Source organism: Ursus maritimus, unplaced genomic scaffold (genome assembly GCF_017311325.1).
Source record: "Ursus maritimus isolate PB19 unplaced genomic scaffold, ASM1731132v1 scaffold_85, whole genome shotgun sequence".
NCBI lineage: Eukaryota > Metazoa > Chordata > Mammalia > Carnivora > Ursidae > Ursus > Ursus maritimus.
In genome coordinates, this window is record NW_024427052.1 from 44078 (window position 1) to 49693 (window position 5616).

Below are 5616 nucleotides of genomic sequence, written 5' to 3' on the forward strand. Positions count from 1 at the left end.
TGGGAAGGTCATAAAACCTTTTGAAGAACAGTTGTGGTTTGTATAATTGTTGGTTCTAATGTAAATGCTGAAGTTCTTGTGTTTTGTGAAATATTATTTCTAATGAATTTTATGTAACTACTTATACATTTTACTATGTTTTGTGAATAACGGACTCTAAGTATAGAGCTGGCAAAATTATAGTTACTATCCCTTCAGGTAGTTTACATATACCCCATATATCTGAAATTTTGAAAGGCGGGAACCACTGAGCATCAATGGAAATGCCTAAAACTGTCCAGATGCAAAGATGGCAGTAATCAGAGTTGTTGGATTGCTGGCCTTGGGAAAGGAAAGAGCTGCTTCCATTGGGTAGAGAAGTCAGTCTGTATTGGTACGCTCACATGATGAAAATCAACTGAGAAATGGTAGAAAAAGAAAGAAGGAGAAAGGAGTGAAATTCACGTAGAAAAGTGACAGAATGGAAGGTTGGGTAGTTGACCTGGTGATATGACATCAGCAGCCAGCATGAAAGGATTAGGGCAGAAAAAGCAAATTGACTAGCAGTGTGATCTAGGGCAGTCCTTCTCAAACTTATACAGATCACCAGAGAATTTTGTATAGATTCTGATTCAGTAGATGTAAAGTTCACTTTATAGTAGAACCAAGGTAGGGATGGGGGAGATGTCTAAAATACCATATTGTAAACAAGTTCCCAGTTGATGGCCAAAGCTGTTGGCTCAGGGACTAAACTTGGAGAAACAGAAATCAAGTGGGGTTTTGCTTAGAAGGACATGATAAGTAAGAATTACTGCATTTGTTTTAGCAAGCAACACATTAGAGACTTCACTGGCGAGTAACCTCTCTTTGATTCCATTCAGATTAATAGTTCTTGTGAATAATAAAAGCAGGCATGTTTTGTTTTGAAAAAAAAAGTTCTAAAAAAATACTTTGTTTCTTGAAAAACTAATTTCTTAAAAAAGTAGAGTAGTAGAGTTAGGATATGTAACAGTGAGATCACCTTGAGAGTGTAACATCACTATCAAAGACAAAAGCAAAGGGCCACCTCACGGTGGATAAGAGAGACTGAGACACAGATCCCATCGCCAGCATGGCTGCCGAAAATCCGGAGGGAAATCACAAACCCAGACCTTCTCTGTGGGGAATAAAGGGTTCATAGCTCATATCACATACCCTTACTTTTAAGATCTGCAGTTGAGAGACAGACCCCCACAATATCTGGCTTTGCATACTGGTGGGGTTTCTATTCACAAGATCCAAGGGGCAGTGTAAACTGAGACACTGCTCTGTAAGGGCTCATGCCTAGACTCACTTGGCCTAGGGACCAACACAGAAGCCGCTGTTTGAAAAGCTCCCAGACTTAATGTGAAGGACACTCATTTGATTATCTTAGAGTCCCCTTGAGGGACAAGGGCCTGTTGTAATGCTCTTCAGGGACTGCGGTAATAGGAGGTACCATTTCTGTACCCTCCTTCTATCCCTTGCTAAAGCCCATGAGTGCGTTTGTTTTCCTTAACTCTAGACTTTTTTCCCCCTTTAGTGGGTGCCATCTTTGTACTCTCCCTGTGTGTTGCTACAATCAGTGGGAACCATTCTTTCATTTCTTTTTCCTTGGCGGGTGCCATCGTTGAGTTCCCCCTCTGCCATGCTCCACAACTCCCAGAAGGAAGCTTTTACACAAGCCTGGTGACCCAGTTTTTGTGGTTGCTCCCAGGGGACAACTCTTTGTTATCTGGCTCTTGAGGCTGAGGAAGTTTTTATGCTGGATCCCACAGGACTGTAACAGAGACAGTTCTTGGCTGACCACCACCTCCAGGGCCCTACATAGACACCACACAGGTAGCAGACCGAAACATATCTTCAGTCTCTCTGAGAAACTGTATCATCACAGCTGCAGTCTGAGAGTCAGTGTTCTAATAGACATGCCCCTATAGGCAGACTATAAACATTTCCAGAGACCTTGGAAGTTGTGTCTTTGAGCTCTCCCTTGCCCACTCCAGAGCACCAAAATCTCTCAGAGGGGACCTTTTCCACGTGTCTGCTGCCCAGAGGACATCCCTTGAATGCCTTGTCCAGTGGCCAGAGAGAGAGTCTTGTATTCCTGGATCCCATAGGGCAATAACAATCAGAGAGATAGTTCTTGGCTAGAACAACCCACAGGACATTGCACAGCAACCAGACTGAAACACCACCAAGTCCTTCTATGTAAAAAGCTTGTTTGCTTGTCCTGAAACATCGGCTCGAGGGGCGGGCTTCAGGTTTCTAGGGCCCTATACAGTCGCTCTCTTGGAAGAGAGGCCAGAATATGCCAGAAAGGAGCTTGTTTGCGCATCTGGAAACCTGATTTTTATGACTTTCACCCAGGGGACACCTCCAGGTCTCCTGTTCTGGGAAACAGCCTGGCTTATGCTTCTGCTCCTACAGAACTCCATGTATTGCATACTTTAAGATGTGTTATCTGCGCCTGGCTTCCAGTGAGCACAAATCTCAGTAATTTCTGAGATCTGCCTACTTTGAGATGCTGGCGGGTCTTGGCACACTGAACAATTGTGAGTTTATGAAGGGACAAATAGGCCATTGGACAATCACGAAGGGTTGACAGACAACCAAGATGTGGGGCATTGCTGAATTCTGTTCATGCTACACAGGGCACTCCTTCAAGACTGGGAAGGGTGGCTGCTTCATCTGCATAGACACCACGACAGAAAGTCAAGAAAAATGAAGAAACAGAGGAATATGTTCCAAAGGAAAGAGCGAGATAAAAAACCATAATGAGACAGAATAAGTAATTTACCTGGTCAAGAGTTCAAAGTGATGGTCATGGAAGTGCTCACTGAACTTGGGGAAAAGAATGGTTGAAAACAGTGAGAGCTTTAACAAAGAGATAGAAAGTGTAAGAAAGAGCCAAAGAGAAAAAGAATACAATAACTGAACTGAAAAATACACTACAGCAGCTAAGTGAGGTAGAAGAAACCTGGGGAACTCTGTCGCAAGAACTGCAGAGCTCACACAATCAGAGCAGCAAAAAGAAAAGTAAGCATAAAAAAAGGTGAAGATAGTGAGGGGACTTAACGGGACAGCATCAAGTGGATTAACATTTGTGTTACAGGGCTCCAAGATGGAGAACAAAGACAGAGGTAGAACATTTATTTTAAAAAGAATAGGTGAAAACTCCCCTAACCTGGGGAAGGAAACAGACCTTGAGATCCAGGAAGCATAGTTCCAAAGAAGATGAACCCAAAGACATCCACACCAAGACAGGTTGTACTTAAAATGTTAAAAGTTAAAGACAAATATTATTAAAAGCAGCAAAAGAAAAACAAACAAAACCACCTTATATACATAGGAACCCTATCTGACTATCAGCAGATTTTTTAGGAGAAACTCTGCAAGCCAGATGGGGGTAACACAACATATTCAAAGTTCTGAAAGGAAAAAACAAAAAAAACTTCTAACTAACCAAGAACACCTACCAGGGCAAGCTATTATTCAGAATTGAAGGAAGGATAAAGAAACTGGCTTTACATGAAATGTTAAAGGGACTTCTTCAAGCTGAAAAGAAAGGGTACTACTCAGCAATAAAAACGTAGCAAAGTATAAATTGCCCAGGTAAAGGCTAAAGGCTCTAAAGGCAGTGGGTTAATCAGTTATAAAGCTAGTATAAAGGTTAAAAGAGAAAAGTAGTAAAAATAACTATACAATATAATTACTGAGAGGGTAGACAGGATAAAAGATGAAATATGTGATATAAAAACGTAAAATGCAGAGAGAATTAAAATGTGGAGCTTTCAAATATTTTCCGTCTTACGTTATCAACTTAATCTGGTACACACACATTTATGTATGATATTATATGCAAGCCTTTTGGTAACCAAAAAACAGAAATCTGTAGTAGATACCCAAAAGACATTGAGAAATGAATGTAAACCTACCACTTAAGAAAGTCACCAAACCACAGAGGAAGAGAGTAACAGAAGAAGAAAGGAATGCAGTAACTACAAAACAGCCAGAAAACAGTTAACAAAATGGCACTAAGTACATACCTATCAATAATTACTTGAAATATAAGTGGACTAAATTATTTAATCAAAAAGCATAGTAATTGATTGGATTAAAGAACAAAAAACAAGAGTTGTCTATATGCTGTGTACAAGAGAATAACAAAATGTAAGGTTGCACACAGACCAAAAGTGAAGGGATGGGAAAAGACATTCCACTCAAATGAAAACCAAAAGAAAGTTGGGGTAGCTATAGTCAAAACAGACAAAATAGCCTTTAAAATAAAAAACTGAGATGAGGGCATTTCATAGTCAAATATCAGTCCAACAAGAGGATATAACATTTTTAAATATCTACGTACACAACGTAGGAGAGCCCAAAGCAAACATTTAACAGAATGTTAATAGGAATACAATAACACCAAGGGGCTTTCATACCCTATTTACATCAATGGACAAAGTATCCACAGAGAAAATCAGTAAGAGAATATGGCCTTAAATAGCACAGTAAAACAGGTGGACTTAACAGCTATATACAGAACATTCCATTCTAAAGCAACACAATACCCATTCATTTAAAATGTACATGGCACATTCTGCAGAATAGATATTAGGCCATAAAAGCAGTCTTAGTACATTTAACAAGATTAAAACCATTTCAAGCATCCTTTCCAAACACAATGGTATACAACTAGAAATCAGTCAGGAGAACAAAAGTGGGAAGTTCACAAATGTGTGGAGGTTAAATAACGTGCTGAACAGTGGATCAGTAAAGGAATTAAATTTAATTAATCAAAGGAAATTTTTTAAATATATTGAGACAAATGATGGAAATACATCATATCAGATTATGGGTTGAAAAAGCAGTTCTCAGAGGGAAATTCATAGCAATTTGTGCCTACCTCAAAAAACCTCAAGCAAACAACCTAAGTTTACATTTCAAGGAACTAGAAGAAGAACAAACAAAGCCCAAAGTTAGCAGGAAGAAATACATAAAGATAATAATATAAAGATCAGAAGTGAAACAAATGAAAAAGAGACAAAAAAGCAGTAGAAAAGATCAATGAAACTAGGCTGGTTCTCTGAAAAGATTAACAAAATTGACAAATCTTCAGCTAGATTTAGCGAGAAAAAAATACAGAGGGCTCCAGTAAATATAATAACTGATAGAGGAGACCATGCAAGTGATAGCACAAAAATACGATTAACTACAGCTGTTGATTCTGGTTGTCTGAGAAACCCAATTCTTAGGCCCTGATCTTCAAACCACACTACGAGAATAATCTTGCCTCCTGGCTATAAGTGAAAGCCATAATAATTAGTAATGTAAGTATAGTTATCCCAGCTTTTTTTTATTTCCGTTTTCATGTACTATTTTTTCCATTCCTTCATTTTCAGTCCAGTGCATTCTACTGTTGAAGTGAGGCTCTTGTAGGCAGCAAATAGCTAGTTAAGTCTTGTTTTGTTTTTTTTTTTTAAATCCATTTGGCCACTCTGTGTCTTTTGATTAGAGAATTTAGTCCATTTACATTTAAAGTAATTGTTTTCCCTGTACTTACTGCTGTTTTGTTATTTGTATTCTGGCTGTTAATGAATTACCATATTAAATGCTATACCC

The 5616-nt window shown here is 38.9% G+C and overlaps 1 protein-coding gene across 1 annotated transcript in view; it reads left to right on the forward strand.

Moving 5' to 3' along the window:
• Positions 1–5616, forward strand: part of LOC103680816 (gamma-taxilin-like) — a 36570-nt gene that overhangs the window by 17354 nt on the left and 13600 nt on the right. The gene's annotated exons all lie outside the window — the stretch shown is intronic.